Raw genomic sequence first — 12,500 nt, 5'->3', positions numbered from 1 at the left:
CTTGGTGAACCCAATGGCGTATAGTAAAGGATATTTGCATCAACAGTACTTTTGGCTTAAAGTTTTCCAATATCTAGATTTTATAAATTGTGTATGTATCAGGAAGAAGTATATGAATTATCATATGCCTATTGCTAAGGCACATGTTTATTAATCTCTCAAAATATATTTGTTCAGTCGTACATCAATATTATCAATATATTTTCCAAAAAGTGGAACTTGGGTGAGGGCATGGTGCTGACAGGAGCCCAGCATCTGCTGCCTCTTGAAGGCTTGAAACCTGCTCCTGAAGGACACCACGTTGAACCCCTGGCCACCAAGCTACCAATTTACCGTCACCGTCTGCACGAGGGGATATGCTATCCACTCTGTCAAGAAATCTTTGTTTGTGAAAGGGAAGGACTGGTTTTGACAAATTACCACAGGAAAAGCATTCCCCAAAGGAGGACCATAGAAACTTCTGTTTTCCTCTCTAAAGTTTTGTCTGTTCAAACTAGATGACAAACATGCTTCTGAAAAGCTTCTAAACCAAGAGCAAATATCATCCACCACTCCCACCAAAAATATCCAAAGCTATTATTAGGTTGGTACAAAAGTAATTGTGAAATAATTTGTCATTACTTCCAATGGTGAAAGCCACAATTACTTTTGCACCCACCTTGTACCAACAATCTATAAAATGTTAAAATGGAAGGTATTGTAGGCTTTGTCTATTTAACCTCTTCATTTGTCAGTGAGAAAACTGAGGCTCTAGAGTTGTGACTTGTCCTTAATATAGTTCTATGTATTTCCAAAGAAACAATTCCCATATAGTACATTCAAAATTAAGCTAGTAACTCCATCTTGCCAATGACACAATTAATCAGAGAAACATTCAACGTTTAGCAAATCAATTCAAATATCTTAGTTGTGTCTCCACAAAATAAGGCTATTACACAAGAGCTATGGTTAAAGAACACTATTAACATGTCCTTAGCATTGTAATTCAACTAAATGCCTTATCCAAAAGTTTCCAACATTATTTTCCACTCGCATTCCCACCATTAGTCTAAATTTACCATTTACACCTGCTGTCCCATTTACTGCAGGCAATTCCTTTAAATTGGAACTACTTCTGCCCTTCACTTATTCCTCAGAATTTTTTAATGCAAGAAGTGAAAAGTATAATACATTAAACCTAGAAACTCAAATTTGAAAATCAAATGTTTTGGACTTTTTTTCTGATATTTCTCCCTGAGGAAACAGAAGTTATGATTTGTAAGTTTCTGATATGTTCCAAGACATGGTAATTTATTCAAGCAATTGTATCTATCTGTTACCTGTAGAGTTTCTTGACAACCAAGCCAATCCTGGAGCATCTGATTTATTGTAGGACCACAGCCTCCACATTCATCCCATTCTCCACGACAATGCACTTTGAAGCGTTGGTTTTAAATTTAAAGCCTGTATTCCTAGAGACACTGTGTGTACCCACCTCCTCGCATTATGAAGTCTTAGCAATGCCCAATTAAATGACAAGAACCAGCATCAGAGGCTGTCTTATAATCAGGCATTTCTTTGTTCAAATCCCACATATGCCAACCGTTTACCATGTTATATGGCAGATGCACCTGACAGCAATAATTTAACTAAACATACCCTCAGAATGACCCCATGGTCTAAGAAGAATGTGTTAAGAGTTGTGAACTAAGGAAAACAGGAGTGGCTGGCCCAGAGATTGATTCCTTACCTAAGAAGAACATCTGAACCCCTGGCTCATCCCATGGAACCCAGGCAGTACAGGGGATTGAGGTGCTTTGTTTTGGGTTAAATGAAGGTTGCTAGGTGGAAGTTGCTAGAGGGAGGGTGCTAAGTGAAAGTGCTATATAAACTGCATGCTTTTTACAAGTGGTTGCTGTTCTGCTGTCCAGCCCACCACCACCGGACTGCCCTGTATGCCCTAAGTCTCGGTTGCTGGGTCTCTTCTTTAGCATTTTGAACATGGTGCCATCTCTACTGAAGTCAATAGGGGTCCATCCAGCATAACACATGTAACCCCTATCATCATCAATATCTTCACATATAAAATGGAATTAAAATTACCTACTTGACAAAATTATGATTAGGATTGGAAATAACAAGCCAAAGTTGTCTTATAAGTGTCAGCATATATTATACACTCAATAGATGGAGTTTGGTAGCAGTGACTGACTCAAATGTTGGTGAGACAGAGAAAGGGAAAGTGGTCAGAGGCTACTGGGATTCCTCCCTCCATGCTTACTTTTGGTACCTTTGACCATGCTAGCCACCATGGTGGAAATGCTAGCAGTTCCCAGCATGTCCACTTCCACTTTGCTTCAACCGGTATCTTGATAGCAATTAACTGCCCACAGATGAATCTGCTCTGTGGTCAGAAGCAGCACCCACTTCAATCCTACAAATAGGTTCTGTTTGATACAAATAAAACAAAGAGAAAGACTGTGGATCCTGCTATAAATAAATCAATGACTGTGACCGGGATCATGGCATGTCCATATTTCTATTCTGTTTCTAACACTTATCAAATTACCCCTGGAATAAGTCTCAGAAATTTTTCTTAGTGAGTAACAGAGGAGCCCCGCACCACACTGGGGGAAACAGAGTGCTGCTAGGAGAATCTTTGGCTTCGGAATCAGAGATTGGCCCAATAATGACTCTACCACTTAGCAACTCTCAACTTAGTTTAGTGTTACTGACATTTTCTATGCTAGTATACCATACTGGCCTGTTATTTAACCAAGTTATTAAGATAGCAGGACTCCTTTAGTGCTGTTACTTATCCTCTCTGACCCTTCATGTCCTCCTCTATAAAATAAAGAGAACTGCCCTCATGTTTGTTGTATGAGGTAAATGAGATCATGTATGAAGCAATCAATATAGTATTGCCCTTGGTTTAATAATCATTATTTTGCTGTCCTTATTCAGTATTATAAAACTCTATCTTGGCCAGGTGTGGTGGCTCACACCTGTAATCCCAGCACTTTGGGAGGCCAAGGCGGGCAGATTGCCAGAGGTCAGGAGTTCGAGACCAGTCTGGCCAACATGGTGAAATCCCATCTCTACTAAAATACAAAAAAATTAGCTGGGCGTGGTGACAGATGCCTGTAATCCCAGCAACTCAGGAGGCTGAGGCAGGGGAATTGCTTGAACCAGGGAGGTAGAAGCTGCAGTGAGCCTAGATCGCACAACTACACTCCAGCCTGGGCGACAGAGCAAGATTCCATCTCAAAAACCAAAACAAAAAAAACTCTGTCTTCTCTCATATGTTGAAACATTCATTTTGCTCTTCTTTCTAATGTTTGTGAGGCAGAATCTTTGCTATTGTAGCTCTCCTAGATCAGCATCATAGATTCCCCACAGAGCTGGAAATCAGGAATGCTGACATTACAAACATTCTCCTGTGATATGCTGCAGCCAAGAAAAATGCCAGCCCATTTCCTGGATCACCCACAGGTCAGTATTCCACTAGCTCCATTCAACCTTTGCCACTAAGTCTATTTAATTGAAAACCTCAACATAGGAATCAAATGCATACTGTTAGTTATATGCTTCAATTATCTATTAAGGCTTTTCATTTACCATGGCCCACATATCCAGAGTCAACAAATATTTTTTCCTTATCTCAGAATAAGGCTAATTTCTCTCAAAATCTGGAGCACCTGGGTGGTAGGGATATAGAAATAGAGACAGTTAAAAAGGTAATACAACCTCCATATTCATTTGACATGCAGTAACTAAAGACAAGTGTGTCCCAAAGTACTTTTCCAGGCTTGAGGTAGCCCCTTAAAAATGACTGAATTTCAAGCTAGGTGTGATGGCTCACACCTGTAATCACTTTGGGAGGCTGAATTAGGAGAATCACTTGAGCTCAGGAGTTTGAGACCAGCCTGGGCAACACGGCAAAAACCCATCTCTATAAAAAATACAAAATTTAGCTGGGTGTGGTGGCATCTACCTATGGCCCCAGCTACTCAGGAGGCTGAGGTGGAAGGATGGCTTGAACCCAGGAGGTCAAGACTACAGTGAGCCAAGATGGTACCACTGCACTCCAGCCTAGGTGACAGAGTGAGACCCTATCTCAAAAAAAAAAAAAAAAAAAAAAGATTGGAGCTAAATTCACATTGATTAACTACTAATCACAATATTAATAATAACATTTATGCAGTACTTACTATGTACTATGCTTTACTTATATTTATTCATTAAATCCTCACAACAATCCTAGGGCTATAGGTACTACTAACATCTCCATTTTACTGACAAGGAAACTGAAGGAAAGACAGTTAAGCAATTCGCCAAGGACATACAGCTGGAATTTGAACCTTTTCCTTTACTATGTTATACTGACTCTCAAAGATCACAGGAAAAAAAACATGAAAATAATTCTTTCAAGCTGGGCCTACATGACACTGAAAAGCTGTCTAAAGAGTCATAGAATGCCACGGATTCCTCCACTCAACAGTCAAGGAATGTTTACTGAGCATATCCACTCTGCCAGGTGCTAGTTGTTTACCATCATTTCTGTTTAATCTTGCATTAAACCCTGGCCCTGATCATGGAGTAGACAGAGTGCTGTGTAGGCCTATACAATGGAACATCTGTGTCAGTACATCCTTCCATGAGTTCCCTTGGCAGTTGGTTTCATGTAATATCGCTTTTTCTAAAATGCACTAACACACTATCCTATCCCCGCCTCTGGCCCCCACCAACCTACCCAGCATTCTTGAGAGTATATGAGCTCTGGGTCGGGCATGCTTGTCTAATTCCTTGACTTGTTACAAGATGATTGGAAGAGTATCGGGACAAAACTTAATGAACAGAAAATCACATATAATATAGAATCAATCAGCAAATAACAGTAGTAATAGCAAGCTACACCTCCTTATGTCATCAAAAGCTAAATACTCCTTCAATTATAGCCATTCTGTTAACCTACACTTGGGAACATTATGATAAGGCCTAGAGAATCATTCCTTCCTGACCAAAGATATTCCTTTCATATGAATGGAAAATTGGATCCATACACTTCAGTCTGTCTTTCCCCTGAACATTGGATTAAACACTGCCAGCTTCTGCATCATTGGAAATCTCCATTCTTTGAAAACCTTTACTGGGTTTACAATGGCTTAAGGTAAGGAGGTCTTCTTGGTTGGGTTGCATCCTTTCTAATGCAGCCATATAACTCCATGTGGTTCTTCCAGCCATTCATTCACCCAATAATTACTGAGAACCTGGCAGAATCTGTGCTGGTGCTAGTGATCTCTACCCTTGAGGAGCTTACAGTCTATTGGGAAATATAGAAATTAAACAATATAAACAAGTATAGAATGTAGCCATTCATTGTTTTCAGTAGTTCCAGGAGCCACAGAAAATCCTATCATTGTAACTGTCACATCTCTTGGATTCAGAGATTATTATCAACTTATCTACCCTCCCTTCATGTCCTATATTTTCTTTTACTAAAACTGCTGCAAATCTTCCATTTTCCCTCAGACCCACTCTCCATCTTCTCTACAAGCTTATGTGTCTCAGGATGCGTAGAGAGGGTAACAGAAGGCTCCCTTGTCCTTGGCTTCCTGTTGGGCTCAGCCAAAGGGGTGTGCTGACCAGAGATTTTTTAAAAGGAAAATAGAGAGTAAGGTTGAGGTGTGTTTTTTTCATCAAATTCCTTTCTGTGGCATCATTGTGGGGTAGATACAACCTTCAACCAAAGACCACAGCCTCTGTCAGGCCACCCTCCCCACACGGCTCTCTTTCCCTATACCCTCTCCTATCCCTCACCCCTACTACAGGATCTAGTTACAAAACAGGCTCCTAGATTTTGCATTATCCTTTCAGTTTTTAGTAAATTTCCCCACAACTTTACAATTAGTCTTTTATTAGACTCTCCACAAATCACCCACTTCGAATGTGCCATCTGTTTCTTGCAAGGAGCCTGATTGACACAAATGCCTTGGATTTCTCCTTCATCATGGCTTTTTCCTGCACAAAGAATTATTTTTGATATTTTATGAAATATTTTGGGCCAATCAGTACACCTTTAATGAGAAACCACTATATGCTTCACTGTCCAAAATGTGCTGAGGATACAAAGATGACCAAAACGTAGGATTTGCCCTGTAGGAACTGGGTCTAATGGTAGAAATAGGTACATAAATAGGATACCCTCAAACTTTATTATTAGAACTGCAACCATTTTTAAAAAGAAAGAAGCTGTTATTAACAATTACACCAGGATAATAGGCATAAACTATAACAGTCCCAACTTCATCCTATACATCCTATACATCCTTATGTATAAGCAGATTATTGTATTATACAATAATGAGCACTTGGATTAATGTGAATGAGAGATCATAGGTGAGCAAAGGTGGGCCACCTAACTGACCCCTGAAGAGGATGTCAACAGAAGGCTTCTTGGAAGAGTCTTAAATCCATTCCCCAAAGACCTCACTTGTCTCTAGCACCACTTTGGCACATTGTCTCCTCTGCTAGAGACTCATTTTGACTAGAGCTAACTGCTTGAGAAATCAGGGCCAAATGCAGGCTTATTTAAACAAGAAAAAAAAATATTTACTCTCTAACCTCAGAAACAAATATTTTTAAAAGTATGCATGTAAATATACACACAATGACAAACATTTGTGGCTTGTATATACCTCAGTCCACAAATTTAGGAGTGTATACATTGTTAGTTTTTAAATTTTTTTAATTCCACTTGAGTCAATTCAGGTCCCCCTGAGACTTCTCAGGATTTTGAGGTGTGTGGGCATGTGGGTGCACAGAAATCTTACTGACAGTTACAGAACAACCAACAGAAAATAGCAGTGGAGGAACTGACAAAACGGAATTGCTGCAACCTTTGCTTTGTGTGTTGGGATGAGGCTTCATCATACTAATGGTGTAGAGACATCTGGTCCCTGATGCTGTTGCCTGTCCATCATTGAGTGGTGTTTGATCTCCATGGGTCAGCTGTGATTTCCTTCCATTCCTAACTATGGGGAGTCCTCGTCTTCTCGCTCAGTCTCTGGACCATGTCTACTCCCCTGTCTCATTTGTGGCCATTATCTGGGGCTGGATGAGGGGAGGACAGGCAGGGCATGAGATTCCTTCTGTGGATCATATTGGTTTTGAAGTACTGGAAACTCCAACCAAAGTCAGGAGAATCTTTATCGTGACTGGGATGCTCTTATTTATTTTGTATTCTTCCAAATATTACCTTATGTGTCTGGGCCTATGACATTAAATCTCGAGACTCAAAGATTTTTTTCTTTGTTATCATGACCTGTCTCATCAGTCCTTCAATGAGAAAATTAAGACAGGCTGCTCAGCTGCCCAAGGTAAGGAAAGGTGGAAGTAACAGGTCTCCCCCACTGGTCGGGGAGAGGGAAAGGCATCCATCAATACTTACACATTTTCCCACCCAGATTCTTTGAGTGTGATCTATGTGCCAGGAACTGAAGACACAGAGCTGAATGTGAAAAAGTGCTTGCCCTCTGGAAGCTCAGAGCCTATTAAGGAATTGTGGAACCAAACAAATAATCATTGCCAAAGTAATAAGTGATTTCAGAGAAATACATTCCAGAAGACTAAAAAACTGGATTTAAAAAGTTATTTATGGATATATGAACATCGATATGGTTTGTATTTGTGTCCCCACCCAAATCTCACATTGAATTGTAATCCCCAGTGTTGGAGGAAGGGCCTGATGGGAGGTGACTGGATCATGGGGATGGACTTCCCCCTTGCTGTTCTTGTGATTCTCAAGAAACCTGGTTGTTTAAAAGTATGTAGCACCTCCCCCTTTGCTCTTCCTCCTGCTCCAGCCATGTAGGATGTGCCTCCTTCCTTTTGACCTTCCACCATGAGTGGAAGTTTCCTGAGACCTCCCCAGCCATGCTTCCTGTACAGCCTGCAGAACCATGAGCCAATTAAACCTCTTTTCTTTTTAAATTTCCCAGTCTCAGGTAGTTCTTCACAGCAATGTGAGAATGGACTAATACAAACAATAACTCTGCTCTCTCCCTGCTGATTTCTTGAAACTGAAGCCCATGAATTACCAGAGTAAGTTTTGTCCTAAACAGTCCATTAAACTGTTGAGTGGCAGCCATGTGCTTTGCAGGCATAAGTAAGACTCAATTATTGGTCTGGCAATAATTGAGATTTCCAGATTTGGCAAGACCTACCATACACAGTGTCACCAGCAGTTCTCAAACTTCATGATTTACTGCCTTGCTGGCCTTGAATAAGCATGTTCTAGATAAGATCAACTCATCCTGGCTTCTCTGTTGAGGAACAAGGATTCTGCTTCCGTAATCACTTTAAGATGGATACTCAACTCTCCAATATCTTCAAATAATACTTCACTTACCAAAGAATAGAGCTAGGAAAGCAACTTGAATATCTCTGCTGAGTTAATTAATAATGAAACTATTGTCAACATATGGGAGCAGTATTAGTCAGTGTACTGGGTGGGGAGAGATCTGAACTCTCAGTTTGGTCCATGCTATTCCATTTCTCTTACCAGTTCATTTTTGAACTGCTACATTTTGAAGAGTGGTGAATATGTGGTCATTTTCCCTTTCTCTCAGGAAAATCACTAAGGACTAATGTTATTCTGTTAGAAGGCTTCAACACACTCCGTGCTACAATAATTTGATATGGAACCTCAGAAGTGCACAAGTGGAGATTTGGCTACACTTTCAGATAGAGAATTTCTATTACCCAAGGCAATCTTTAGAATTAAATTCCCTATAGTCACCAATTTATATACATAGATAGAATCTGCTCTCAGTCATAAAATGACAGTGGCAGCTTATCACCCATCTGATCAGTAAACCAGCCAGGCACCAGGCATGTATGAAGCTTCTGCATGTCAGACCAAAATATCTGGACATAAACTCCAAGGCAGCAGTACCTTAGATTTAGAACTGTGGTTTGATTTGAACTTTTTTTTTTTTAATTGAGACAGAATTTTGCTGTTTCACCCAGGCAGGAGTGAAGTGGCACAATCTGGGCTCGCTGCAATCTCCACTCTCCAGGTCCAAGCGATTCTCCTGCCTCAGCCTCTTGAATAGCTGGGATTACAGGTGCATGCCACCACACCTGGCTAATTTTTGTATTTTTAGTAGAGACGAGACTTCATCATGTTGGCCAGGCTGGTCCCAAACTCTTGACCTCAGGTGATTCTCCCGCCTTGGCATCCCAAAGTGCTAGGATTACAGGGGTGAGCCACCGTGCCCAGCCTGAACTTTTAAATTCTTTTTATAAAAGAAAATTTATCTTTTTTACCCTCAGAAAACTTCAATAGATAGCTGGCTAACTAAGAAATCTTACTAACAGATATAGAACAATGTGAGAGGAGCAGTGCAGGAACTGACAAAACAGAATTGCCACAATCTTTGCTGACAAGTGAAATTTTAGAAAGGGTGCCCTCACCTTTAAGTAGGTACAATTACAGTTGACCCTTGAACTTTTTTTCAATATAAGTTACACCTAGTATGCCAGCCTTTCCTGCCTCCCCTTCCACATCCTCCATCTCTGCCTGTGCCACCCTGGAGACAGCAAGACCAACACTTCCTCTTTCCCCGCCTCCTCAGCCCATCAACATGAAGACAGCAGGGACAAAGACCTTTATGATGATCCATTTCCACTTAACAAATAGAAGATTTATTTTTTATTCTCTATGATTTTTTAAATAACATTTCATTTCTCTGGCTTACTTTAAGAATACAATATAGAACACATATAATATACAAAACATGTCTGAATCAACTATTATTGGTAAAGTTTCTGGCCAACAGTAGGCTATTCATAGTTAAGTTTTTGAGGAGTCAAAAGTTATAAATAGATTTTCGACTGTAGAGGGTTCAGCACCCCTAACCAACTCTCCCCCAACCCTCTCCCCACCTACATTCTTCAATGATCAACTATGATCTACAAGCCTCTGCAAGCCTCAGGAGTGGAGGAAGTGAGAGGTATTTGCAACTATTGCAAAAGAAACAATAATCTAAAAAAGAAAAGAACTGGCTATCTCCTTACTCACCCTTTGGCTCACTGTATAAATTTTTGATACCTGAGCAAAAATGGTATTTTGAATATTGAGAGGGTTTATTTTGTGGTAATAGGATTTTCTAATAATGCCATAAAAATATAAATTATTAAATTACTGTAAGTTTGAAATGAATAGGAACAGCCTAAACTTATTGTTCTGTCTTCTGAATTGCTAGCATTCTCATCAGGCAAAAAGTTGACAAGGGCACTTGAATTTTAACCACACATATAAGTAGAGTTGTAAATATAGGATACAAAAATGAATCAGAGTCATGCAGGGGTAGAAAAAGGCCTGTGGTCATCAAACCATTGAAACATCTACTTATTATTAAAAGTACCATAAACAACTGGAAACATTATCTGGAAATCAACTCCAAGATAATGGAAAGACCAAGAACAGAAGCAAACTATGGGTTAAAAAAAAGCTTTGGAAGAAAAGTTCAAAAATTTTTTTCAAGTGAAATGCTGGCAGAATAAATTCAGCACCAGTTATTGATAATAGAAACTCTTAGCAAAGTATGTAGACAAGAAGAATTCCTTTATATGGCAAAGGTATCTAATAAATGCCTGCAGCAAACTGAATAATAACCTAGTAGCAGTGTTCACTTTGAAGTCAGTAAAAAGATAAGAAGCCTGCTATCATGCTTTATTAAGTACAAATGGAGTACTTAATAAGGTAAAGCAGAAAAAATACTTATGAGTACTTAATAAGGTAAAGCAGAAAAAAAAGGAAGGGAAAGAGGAGAAGAGAAGAAAGGAAGGCAGATAGGAAAGGAAGAGGAGTGAAGGGTGAGGTAAAGAGGAATGAAAGAAGGAAAGAAAGAGTATAGACATTGGGAATAAAGAACAGCACCATTTTTTGCAAAAAGTGTAATTTTTCACACAGAAAATTCAGGAGACTCTGAAGACCAAAAATTAGACACAAAAAGAAAGTTCAGATAGTTTGTCAATCATAAAAGTAATACCAAAAAAAAGTCAATTACATTCCTACAAATAAATCACAAACTATTAGAAAATGTAATTTTTTACAGATATTACATAAATTATTTAAAATAACCTATAGAAATAAATCTAGCAAAAGATGTGCCATAATCTTATTGAGAAAAAAAAAACTCTATTGAAGGATTTAAAACAAGTATTTATGGATGGTAACACGCAATATCTTGAAGATGTCACGTATAACCAAATTAATCTATAAATTAAATGTAATTGTAGTCAAAATCTAACAGTTTTTCTTGCAACTTGAAAAGCTGCTTCTAAAATTTATATGGAAGCTACCAGCCAATTAAAATCAACAAGACAATTTTGAGGGGAAAAGAAAATCTTAGTAACTCACCATATCATATATAAAGACATTATACAGGGATAGTAATGAAGAAATTAGAGTGTTTGACAAGAATAGACAATTAGAACAATGAAAAAATAACTCAGAAACAAGTTCTTGCTTATATGGACACAAAATTATGTGATATAACAAAGATAATGTCACAGATCACAGAGAGTAGATGAACTATTTAATAAATAATGCTAGGACAGTTAGTTAATCTGGTAAACATTAACAGTGCTCAACAATGTCCAATTTTCCTCTCTTTCCAGACAGACTGAAGTCCACACTTGCACACCACTTTGCAGTTGGTCTGGCTGTGTGACGGTGAATAACCAATGACCATGAGCACGAGTAGTAGGAATGGCAGGTGAAAGATGCCCCGCCCCCTCCTTTGCATTGCTAACAAAGGAGGCTGTGTATCCTGGAAGGTAAAGCTACAAAACTGCAGTCACTTCTGCCTGAGTCTTTACAAGAGCTGTAGAGCAAAGAACCAACTATGCTCACCCATCCCCAACAGCCATGAATGTTGGACAATTATAAGAAAGAAACAAATCTTTGTTGTGTTAAGACATTAAGACTTAGGGCTTAATGTGTTACTGAAACATAACTACCTTATCCTGATAATACAATTGTCCTATGAAAAAATAAAATTAGATCCTTACCTTGCAACACAGGTAGGTTTTAACTTAATTTAGATCTAAATATGAAAAAAGAAAACCTTCCAAAAAATTTAGAAGAAAATATACAAGAATATCCTTATGACCTCAGGGCATAGACGATTTCTTAAATAAGACACAACAAAACTCCAACCATAAGGAAAAATATTAGTAAGTTTGAATACATTAAATTTTAAAACTTCTCTACAACAAAAGACATTATAATCAAAGTAGAAAATCAAACCACAATTTGAAGAAGATATCTGCAACCCACATAACTGAAAAAAGAGTAGTATCTGGCATATGTTGACTCCTATAAAACCATAATATATCACTCCTTGAATAAAAAATGTAAACAAATATTTCTATTCCAATACATACAATTCTAGATTATGTGTATTGTAATACATATAATATAGTAATAGTCTAACTAATTAAATAGATGT

At 38.6% G+C, this 12,500-nt stretch overlaps 1 long non-coding RNA gene across 1 annotated transcript; it reads left to right on the top strand.

Moving 5' to 3' along the window:
- Nucleotides 1–6,861: 6,861 nt before the first annotated feature.
- Nucleotides 6,862–11,878, top strand: LOC134759171 (uncharacterized). Its single transcript, XR_010135103.1, has 3 exons — nt 6,862–6,985; nt 7,316–7,358; nt 11,668–11,878. It is a non-coding gene; the product is annotated as an uncharacterized lncRNA (long non-coding RNA).
- The last annotated feature ends 622 nt before the right edge of the window (nt 11,879–12,500 follow it).

The sequence above is a fragment of the Gorilla gorilla genome, chromosome 8 (genome assembly GCF_029281585.2).
Source record: "Gorilla gorilla gorilla isolate KB3781 chromosome 8, NHGRI_mGorGor1-v2.1_pri, whole genome shotgun sequence".
Lineage (NCBI taxonomy): Eukaryota > Metazoa > Chordata > Mammalia > Primates > Hominidae > Gorilla > Gorilla gorilla.
The sequence above is the reverse complement of the archived record's forward strand: the minus strand, read 5'-3'. Positions and strand labels throughout refer to the sequence as shown.